Here is a 10,503-nt window from a genome sequence, read left to right as displayed (position 1 = left end):
GGTGTGGTATTGGTGTGTGGCCTCGGCAACACAGGGCAACCGCTAGCGTGCCATACACATTTCGTTTAAATTGCAATTTATCACAAAAACATTCATTCGATACACCTGAACGAAGCATATTAGCACGCTGAAGGTCGGCGGGCGTTAATGCAGGAATGTATTTAACGGCTACATTCCCAGCTTCTATTGAGTATAACGGTTCCGTCCACCAAGTCGATGCGCATCATGGCGTGAAACGGTCGCTATCCGAGGATGTTTGAAAATTCTCATCTCTTTTGTAAAAGGTACTTAAAAACAATGTGAGATGAATAAGTACTAACTGTGCACATTCGTTTTAAAAACCATTTCTAATAACGACATTTCGAAGCTGCAAGGATGTTATTCTAGTGCGGCGAACAAACTTTCCGCTATTCCACTTTCGCGGCCTCTTGGGCAAGTGGCGCCATCTGGCGTTATTAGCGCGCGTCACAATTGTGGTTTTATCGCGTTAACGGCACCAATAGGCACAACGTGTCAATAAGGTGCCTTGTACTTCGCTAAGGATAGGCTCTAGCTTGACCGACCATTTTCTTCCTTTCGCATGTTCCACTAGTCCACTGCCACCCATGTTGCTAAGACGCTATGACCTATTGTTGCTTTAACCCACTTCAAGCCACTACTAGAAGCGAATATTGTATTGATTACGAATGTGCACTACACGTCGATGTAACCAGCTTGAGTTGAGAGTGTTACCTCGTTATCACAAGTCGCTAATCGTTGCCCTGCGCCAACATTACCCTGTGCTACAGTATTGGAGCAGGAATACCCCAAGGAGCATTGGCAGTTCTCTCCTGTTTCACAAGTTCTTTTATTCGCCACTACGATAGGAATCATACATCTGCGCACTCCCACCACGCTGATCATCTCGCATCGGTCATCGACTTCACGTTTTGCGTCCACGTGCCCATAACGCTCTTTTTACCATTAATTTTTGCGTGCAGCAACGGACTGGAATGCCCATCCCCAGCATATCGCCGCTATATCCTGCTCATGGACTTTTTCAACCACTGTGAACGCCTCCACTGTGTAAATCCACCCCTTATGTAACATCCCATCAGGGGTCTTTAAGGACAATAAACTGATGTTATGTGCATTGATTTAAACTAAGTTTCCTGACAATTTTTGCTTTGTTACTGCCAAGCGAACATGGGCCAGAATGCATTCCTGCAGTGGAATAATCTAGGCATAGCGCGGCTTAGACCGCTGGCTTATGAAGAGCAATAGCTCTTAATTCTCATGTTTGGTGATTTCGCGTTGGTTGGTCCGGGTCTGAGCCGCGACCACCAAGGGCTTGATTTAGAAATTCTCTAAGTCCGAAGCAGTATACCCGAAGGCGAGTTGCCACCCTAGCCTCCCAAGATGTTGGCCGCCCTAGGTCGCGGGATGCCGCCCAAGATGGCGGCCACCATACGGTCCACCCTAGGGCATGTGATGCCATCCAAGATTGTAGCCCCCATAGGTTACGTGGTGGAACCCAAAATGGCGGCCACTCTAAGCTCACCCTAGGCCCACTTGCAAGATTCGCTTGCTTTACGGAATGGCTGCTGTTTCAATGGCCACATTCACTGAAGTGTGCGCCGAAATAGCTTATCTTCGCGAAACGCCATCTGTGAATTTTCGCCTCAAAGAATATCATCCACTTGTTGTCCGACGACTGCGGTTGTTGCCCGGGTATTCAGATTTTCCTGTCCCTTCTCTATCAACAAGGCGTTCTGAGATCGCACGAAAGCGTGCTAAGGCAAACACTTTCGGTTGGTGCTTGAAATTCCAAGGCCGCTCTTCTTCACCCGATTGCAAGGGTTACAACTCTAACAAATTATGTACAGCGACACGCGCGCATGCCATTGCTGTTAATCTTTTGTCTTTTGTGAATAATCTATTTTGATTGTTATATAAAAAAATTGCTAGCCGCGGCACTTGTTAGCAGCTAAGCTGCAGCCAGCCGAAATGAAGCGATCAATGAGGGGAGAAAAGAAAGCAAAGGAATGAAGACAGGACAGCTTCTGGGTATGTGAAAAGCATAGAAAATATAAAGCATATAAATATAGTGCATCGCTCGCATCGGCTGAGCACCTCAGACGCCTTTAGGCTATTCCAAATGCTTTGTGGGCAAAATACGGTGTCGCATGTACGCTTTCTCCGTACAATGAACTGCGCCACGACTGCTATCACCTCGCCCCACTTACCAGAGAGGAGGAGTGCTGCGGTTCAAGGTTATTTACTTCCTCGTCGCGAAACCTGCTTATACCTAATCGCGAGTTTGAGTATAGCGTTCAGCAAACGGTACACAAACTATCTAGAATGAGGTAACAGCGATTGAGAATGTATTCAAGGTGCTTGCCAGCGCCGCCTGGTAAACAAAGTGTTCAGTGAAATGAAACAAGGTATATGTTGAGACTGTGGAAGCAGACGAACCTGGAAGGGCACGCCGCCTGCTTTGGAAGCTGACGAACGTCTGCTTCTACAGATGCTACAGACGTTCTTCTGCTTCTAAACATTTCGCACGTCTGCTTTCAAAACAGACGGCGTGTCCTTCCAGCGCGGCGCTTGGACTCTGATCTGGACATTCTTCATTCGTCTTTTAACTATACCATCGAGCGTCTTGAATGATTCACGATATCTGTCGATGTTGACATGGGTGGAGTACGCAGAACGGTATCTAGGAGCGTGTGCTCGTGAGCTCGCTTGCACTGGCTTGTTTGAAGCCGACAATTTGGAAATCTTCCTGCAAAGCAGAAGTGATTCGACTATAAGCCGGTGCTACTCGAAGAATGGTCAGCTGGATATATCTGCTGTGGACTCTGCGCTGTTCAAATAGCATTTCCGGTTCGAAAAACGACTTTTGAGCAACTTTACAACTAACTTGCTGTGCCAGACACGTTCAACAGAGCCCAAGGCGTTAAGGTCCCTGGCTAACAAGCACTTCGTATTGCACTAAGACGGCTTGCGCATCTCAACCGCTGTTGAGATGTGGTACCTATGTTTGGTTTGCATTCATTAGCGGTGTCCAGCGTTATGGCTCAAGCGATCGACTACACTGTTGGTAGTTTTCTGCACCTTTTTAGCGATGCCAACAATCATAGCTGGCTGTCGGAACCAACAATCCCAGTTGGCTGACGGAGAAATTTGCAGCACTGAGTATTCACACAATGCATAAAAAACTTACTTTTATTCTTTTTTTTTACTGTCGTATAAGCTTGGAATGAAAGCTATATATAATACCACTTGAAAACTGGCCATGCGCGGACAACCGCGGTTGTTCAGATGCTTGAAACAGATTCAGGTTCCGTACTTCTCGCAGCAGTGCGACGTCGTCATGAGCAGTGAAACGTACATGCATATTTCCTTTACACCGTGTTCCGACTATGGCACTGGACATTTTTACTATGTGACGTTTCTCGTCTTCTCTGTTCTTCTCTATGATTGATGAACGTATGCTACAAGAACCCGGCCTGCATGCCGCTTTGAAGTGAGGCTTTGAACTATCAAAAGATGGAATGCAAGCTTCACAGCCAGCTCAATACTTTCTAGCAAATTATAATTATATAGTAGCCAAGATTATTAGTAAAATATAGTAATCATCGAAAAGAGGTTGGGTTGCATCTTCGTAGGCAACCTCATTAGGCCTAGGTGCATCAGATTAGAGACCGAATCTCAACAACAACTTCTTTACACACTGCACATCATCGTTGAAGCAAGATTACTGAAAGCGAAAGATGACAGTATTTGACCGTAAACGTGCCAACCGGAACTGCAACGACTCTGTCTTCATCTGAAGCGCACGGCTGCCCGATCCAAGTTACGCCGCCACGTTTTCACACTAAATGCGCGAAAGACGAGTTAACTTCTCAAATTGCGTGCATGCGGTAGCGCTTTTTTGCTGTTAGCGTTCAGCGCATGCGCATTTTTGCTCCGCTATTTCGCTAATCAAGCAATTATCGCAAAGCTCTTTAAGCTAAAGCACTCTCATATTGATTCCGCTATATACAGTGCCTCACGACTAACGACCGATTCGGTGCCGTTTGACAATTAGTTTGGTTTGTGGGCGAAAAACATTTGTAGTGGTTTAATTCTGGTTAACCTATAGCTGATCTGTGGTAGCAACGACGGAAGCTTCTTTTGCCTTCTACATTATTCCCCTGTCACGCCCTATCAGTGTAAGGTGCTACATCATCGGGGACACTTAAGCTCATCCTTTAACAGTATAACGCGAGAGCGTAAGCTACCAGCCCAAATATAAATGAGAAGGGTTCAACGCTTATGAACCGAATGTGGAGCGAGAGCATTGGCTGCCAGTGACAGAGCGTTCCTCCTCTTCTTCTTCTTCTTTCTGTCCTTCTTCTTCTTCTACTTCTTCTTCGCGGCTGTTCAAGGTCAAACGTAGCCATTTCAGGGGCGACGCGACGGGCCGAAACCTGGTGCAGTATTGCGATCGTAATAAAATTACTTGACTAAGTCCACTCTCGCTATGATATAGTAGTGGTACCAAGAACGTTTAACGGCCCGAAATGGTCGTAATTTGAGTAGGGAGGAGGGAGGTCGGGTACATATCTTGAGAACCCCTGGCCGTAGATACATGCGCGTGGTACCAAACAATTCGTCTTTAAGAGTCTATGCAAATGAAGTTGTGATGAACGACAACGCCAATAGTTTAGGGATTGAGGAAACCCAGGTTCTTCTGACGCCCTATAGAGTGCGCTTTACTCGATGCCGCGATGTGCGTGTCATAGTATGCAGGGAGAGTTTAAGCCGGGAAATTACTCAGATGCGTGCATGCGGTGGCCGCACTTTCGTTTCGTACTAAATTCGACGCTCTGCTATGGATAAGTACATCTCACTTGATATGTCAAGCGTTTACGCCTATTTACAATATAGCGTTTCTACCCACTGATTTAAAACAAGTGCGATAATTTTTGGAAAAACACTGGACCGTGAAAGGCCGCCTCGTAAATTATTTTATATTGTAGAGGAACCAGGTTGCAACGAGAGGAAGAAGATGGTACACGATAATAAATGAGCACTGAACAAGGATAGAGGGGGGGGAGTCTCAGCTCGTAATTCGAGCCAAAGTTTCTAGAAATAGGCACTCCTTCTTCTGGGCGAAGACAATTCCCAGATGCCAGAAGAAATATGACAAGTCCACTTCTCGAAATGCTGGCTCGAATTGCGAACTGAGGCTTCCCCACTCAATACTTGTTCAGTGCTATTTTATATCGTAAGCATTTGGCTGCTACACGCTTACCAGCCTCGTCCAAGCAAAGAATAAAAATGCTCATATGGTTATTTATTGTCTGCAAACAACGTTACAGAAAGCAGGTAAAATGCAAATACAAAAAAGCCTGGACAAATTGTGTACAGCCAAATTCTTGTACAGCTTGTTCCATCTTCGCCTTTTTCGCGCTGCTTGAAGCGAATAACAAAAGCTAACTTGCCCAGCTTTCTGTCCATGTAGCCTGAAACAAAGTGGAGCAAGAGAAGAAGTAAGATAATTTCTTCTCATCAGTCTGGTGAAGAATGATTTGTGTTGTGCAAAACTGTGGCGCTGCTGTGAGCACCAAATTTTAGGTTCTAAACTGTGTGCTGTACTAATATTATTTCCACGCGAAATACGCTATGGTGTTTTTCGTTTAAATAATAAAACCTATTAAAGAGAAGAAATGCAAAAAATCAAATTTCAACAAGGATTCAAATATAATTAAACCTCTATGAGGCAGCCGCTGCAGCATGAGACACAACAAAAAGATTGTTCTTACCGAAGTTTATAGTCATTATCACTGCAGTGTGCGAATTCTTTGGTGTGTGCGAAACTCGATACCTTTTGCAGTTTCTTATTGAGGCCTCTTTGGTTAGGACATCATGACCTCCCCTCATTATTTGGGGACGGGCACCACGTTGTATTTGAATGTCATATTTTTGGATCTGTTATGCATACGCAAAACTGAAATCCTACTTTTCTTCCTCTCGCTCCATCTGTCCATAGTCGCATCATCCAGCAAGGCTTCACATCCACGGCCACCTCAATTCCGACGATCAAACCTGAATAAACCTCAATTCCTTTTTTCTGTTCCGAACTGGGCGCGTCCCTATCGTGAGCATCTCCGAAAAAAGCCAAACGTGACACAGCTAGATGTAGTAATTTCCGCACCAAAGTCGAAGACTTTGCTATTAGAGCTCGAAGTTCGATCTCAGCTCTACGCTCGGATGAAGGATGGGGCGATGTTTTGGGGACCAAAACGAATTTAGGCCTCAGTTTTTAATAACTTCGCCACTGCAAAGTTCAACATATGTTTTATAAATAAAAGCACTTTTATTATATCGTTAATAACTTGCACTGTCTTGTACGTCTTGCCTCAGCGAGATTTAGTTAAAAGTACTCGTCGTCTTATATAACGGTAAATTTTCCGCAGTTTTATCCTTATTGAGACACATGACTTCCTACTGTCTCCGACTACATTGATCTACACTGTAAATGAAAGTAATACGTCAAATTGCAGACCTACGGTTTTGTATTCTGGGCATTACAGATCAGGGCAATACAAATTTGGTCAGAATTATTCTAACTATACGATTCGACCTGCATCTGTTGGGTTAATTATGGTATAACTACACTACACATCTCTATTTAGGTTATTGTGGGTGCTGGACATCCTAATTTTTTAGCTCCATTCAAAGCTCGGGTAATAGAGGTTAGTATTTATTGGTAGATATGTTATGTATATTTTCTTCAAGGGGAAAGGTATGGCGCAAGCAATTAGTAAGGCTTCTACTTTTTGATTGAGCAACAGAAAGGGACAAAGAATGCCTATATCAATTTATCTCTTTTTTAATGAGGAAATGTTGGAATCTCTTTAATACGTGTTGAAATCTGCCTGAAGCAGAAAGTCGATGACTCAGAGATATTTTCTGCTTTAAGTATATCCAAAAGTTGCCAAGAGTATCACTTGCAGCCTTAAAGAGAGGGGAAAGAAATGAGTATTGCAAGTAAGAATTCACAGCATTTTGTCCTTAGCTTCAGCCATAAAATTAAGACATGCATACAGCGCACGTATAAACCATGCATCGCGCCCTATGGACGTGGTTGTACACCCATATTAGAAAACAGCGCATGATAGAACTGATGATCTAATTATGATAGGAACGTACGAACAGAGTTCTCAACAAGGTTGGTAAATACACCGCCTGGTACAGGCTTTCTAAATGTTATCCAGTCACAAACACTTGCGGCAAAAAATAGAAATAGGAAGATGTTACTATAGACCGAGAAATGTTCATGATTGAGCGCAGATTTCAGTTTCACTGGTGTGATTGATCTGAAAGCAGTCCATAGATGATATTCTGGTAGTTTTATGCAATAGAGACACCCTTCATGGCTTGATTTAGCCCCGCCGAAAACTGTGTTTAGTCATCTGAAGCCTGATGAAAAAGAAGCACAAATCGTCGTCTCTGCATTGGAGTATGCTGGCAATGTAATGGTCCTATTTAGGTCACACTTTGATAGCGCAGTCCCGATTTTGGGCTAGTGGTTCGGGATGCCTGAGCTGTTTAGCGAGCGAATGCGCACGGTAATTACTGTTTAGGTCATGGCGGTTACGAGGCATTGATGAAACAGTCCCGGGACGCCGTCGTAGGCTTGAAGAATCCGCATAATAATTTTCACCCTCGCATGAGGTAGCGGTGTATGCTCCAAACTGTCAAAGGTTAAGGTCGCTCGGTAATGAAACCGCTAGAAGCCAGTTTTTTTCTTAATTTGCACTAGATTGCCAGCCAAGACCAGTCTGTATCATATCCAATATCCATTCCCAGACCAAAAACAATATGGGAGACAGTATTGAGGTTTCGTGATCTGCCATCGAAAGGTCTTGGACTAAAATTTAGAGGGGCTAAAGGTAGGTAAAAGATAAAGGCCGTGGTAGCAGTTAAATCCTAGTAACATCTCTGTCAGAGAAGGTGCACCGCGCCATGTTCTAACCTCGCACCCAGCGTACTGTATAACAGCAGCACAACAACGTTAAGTAGTCTTCCTGCGTTCGCGTCTTAAATTTTGGAGCGCCGCGGCTATATGCCTGCTCGGCGGGGCGTATAATACCCCCTTAACCGCGAGAAATAAAGTGCACTTACGAGGACTGTCACTTCTGAAACGAGCGTACTGCCACGCTAAACGGCGAGACGTAAGTGCACTTGCCAAAGTGGGCACCGATGTGACTTCTCATAGCTGACCCTACGTAGAGCAGAATTTGAGGGCTAAGTGCCTAACTTCACCGGCCGAAATTTCTTTGTTAAAAAATGTATTATGTAATACGGCATTTATACAACTTTGGTTTACCTATAGTGTGTATATTTGTATAGGCAATTATTTTATAACACGAAAGACAAACGATCACTTCACAAAAGCGGAATATAACCCTTTATGCAGCTCTAAACTTAAGCGTGATTTGGCACTGCGGCGAAGCCATTTTCAGCTATATCGCTGTTATTATTTGCGGTGTTAGTGTGGGGCCCCGAGACACCCCCTTCTCAACATTTCATATCTGGTACCTTTCTTGTGCACTCTTTACCTACCTTTATCCCCTCTAAATTCCAATCCGAGACCTTTCGACAGCAGATTAGGAAAACTCAATACTGTCTCCCATGTTGTTTTTTCTCTGAGCATGGATATTGGATATGATTCAGACTGGGCTTGGCTGGACACGTGACCAGCGCTCAAAAATGTAAGACAGGTATGGCCTGATAGCACATTTTGGGAAATTTTTGTATTTTGTTACATTAAGAACAATATTCGGAAGCGTACGCTTGGAGGTACGAACATTTTTAACGACATTTATACAGTTGTCAGTTTCGTATCTATGAGTGCACTCTGCTTTTGCACTTAACCATCAAGGCTCAGATGGAAAGAAGCGGCATAGGAGGCCGCCAGCGCAGTACAAAAAAAAAAAGGCAATAAAAGCCGAGTGCTCGCCGAGCATGTCAGAACGGCTTTGATCCTTAGAAGATAAGCCAAAAAACAAAATAGCGATTATGATAGTAGCGGTGGAATAAAGCATTTATTTTTGGAGATTGTAATGGTTTAAGGGCGGGGTTGATCATATCCGCAGTCAGGGGCTCCGTTGGCTGAAGTGAAAGTAATAAACTCAGCGAAGTCGAGTAAATCCATATTCTTGGATTAAGGATACCTATGAACCGGGCAACGCTACTATGGCAGAAGCAATCAAAGGATCTGTTCACCACCCTGCATGGTTTATTAGGCGCATTGCTAATTGAAAGAAGGGAATGGAAGAGTATTACTCTTTCAAATCAATAACACCTTCATACTAAGCAGAATAACGCATGCACTTCTAGCCTAATCCTTCGCAAGGCCGAGGTCGCTAAGAACAATACTATAATCACGTCGGCTTATAGAATAGCTCTAGGCCTCTCTCATTAAACGGTGAACGAAAAACTACATACCTTTGGAGTACGCAACACATATGAAGAGATGAAAGAACCACAACGGACAATGCAAGTCGACGCGATAGGCACCACACCCACGGAAGTGCCATCTTACATAAACTTGGCATCGAAGGGGAACTGATGATGAACTCCGTGGACCAGTACCAACAAACATGAGAAAAGGGTTCATGATAAAGCCAGTACTTAAGACAATGAATCCATGAAGGCAACAGGCCGGCCTTAAGGTACAGCGAGTTTGCATGAAACTTGGCAAACACTGACTTCTTATGTGTAGAGACGGCGGCCGCACAGTTTCACCCCTTGAGGGGTCGCGCAACCCAATGTATGAAGACTGTAAAGATAGACGATGTCGGAAATCATCCTAACCTCGAACTACCTTACTGTGGAAGAAGTAGCCATCGCAGTGGTTATGTCCTAAACCACAGCCTGCACCATTTTGAGCGACTCTAGGTGTGAGGTATTAATTATATCAAAGGAAGAATCTTCACAATTGCTAGGGAGATGCTCCTCAACCCAAAAGGACAATTAAGATATATTGAATTTATTTATGTGCCAGAGCACGCGGGGAACCTAGGCGATGAGGAAGCACAAGCATACGCTAAATTAGAAGCCGGCTGAGCTGTGGACTTCATCTTGGCTTGGAGTCCTTAGGACAACCGCTCACCTCATACCACAATTACACCACACAACACAGACTGGAGAGAACCAGTGGTGTGTAGAAAACTTCAAACTCATAAAACATTTCCTAAACAATACATTTCTTCCAGGTTCCTTAATTCAGACATTAGCCTGACCTGCCACTGCGGCGGTCAATCGCAACATTAAACCATATAATTTGGGAACTCCCTGGGAGCTGCTACCGGATGACTGCTTTTACACGTGGAATAAAGCGAAGGCCAGCTAACACCCGGGCATTCAATGCCGAACCGCATGGACCTGCGTTTCCTGGGATCACATGATTTCGGAGGCTCTTTTTGACCACCTTCCCAACGCTACCTTTTCTTTAAATTATATATT

The 10,503-nt window shown here is 44.3% G+C and overlaps 1 protein-coding gene across 1 annotated transcript in view; it reads right to left on the bottom strand.

The window, feature by feature from the left end:
• Nucleotides 1-5,314: 5,314 nt before the first annotated feature.
• Nucleotides 5,315-10,503, bottom strand: part of LOC146176541 (uncharacterized) — a 65,614-nt gene continuing 60,425 nt past the window's right edge. The window contains exon 7 of the mRNA XM_084582825.1: nt 5,315-5,492. The gene's annotated coding sequence lies outside the window, so the exon portion shown is untranslated. The remainder of the gene's footprint in view (nt 5,493-10,503) is intronic.

This window comes from Amblyomma maculatum, chromosome 10 (assembly GCF_055883805.1).
Source record: "Amblyomma maculatum isolate TAMU_Amacu chromosome 10, ASM5588380v1, whole genome shotgun sequence".
NCBI classification, from domain to species: domain Eukaryota; kingdom Metazoa; phylum Arthropoda; class Arachnida; order Ixodida; family Ixodidae; genus Amblyomma; species Amblyomma maculatum.
The sequence above is the reverse complement of the archived record's forward strand: the minus strand, read 5'-3'. Positions and strand labels throughout refer to the sequence as shown.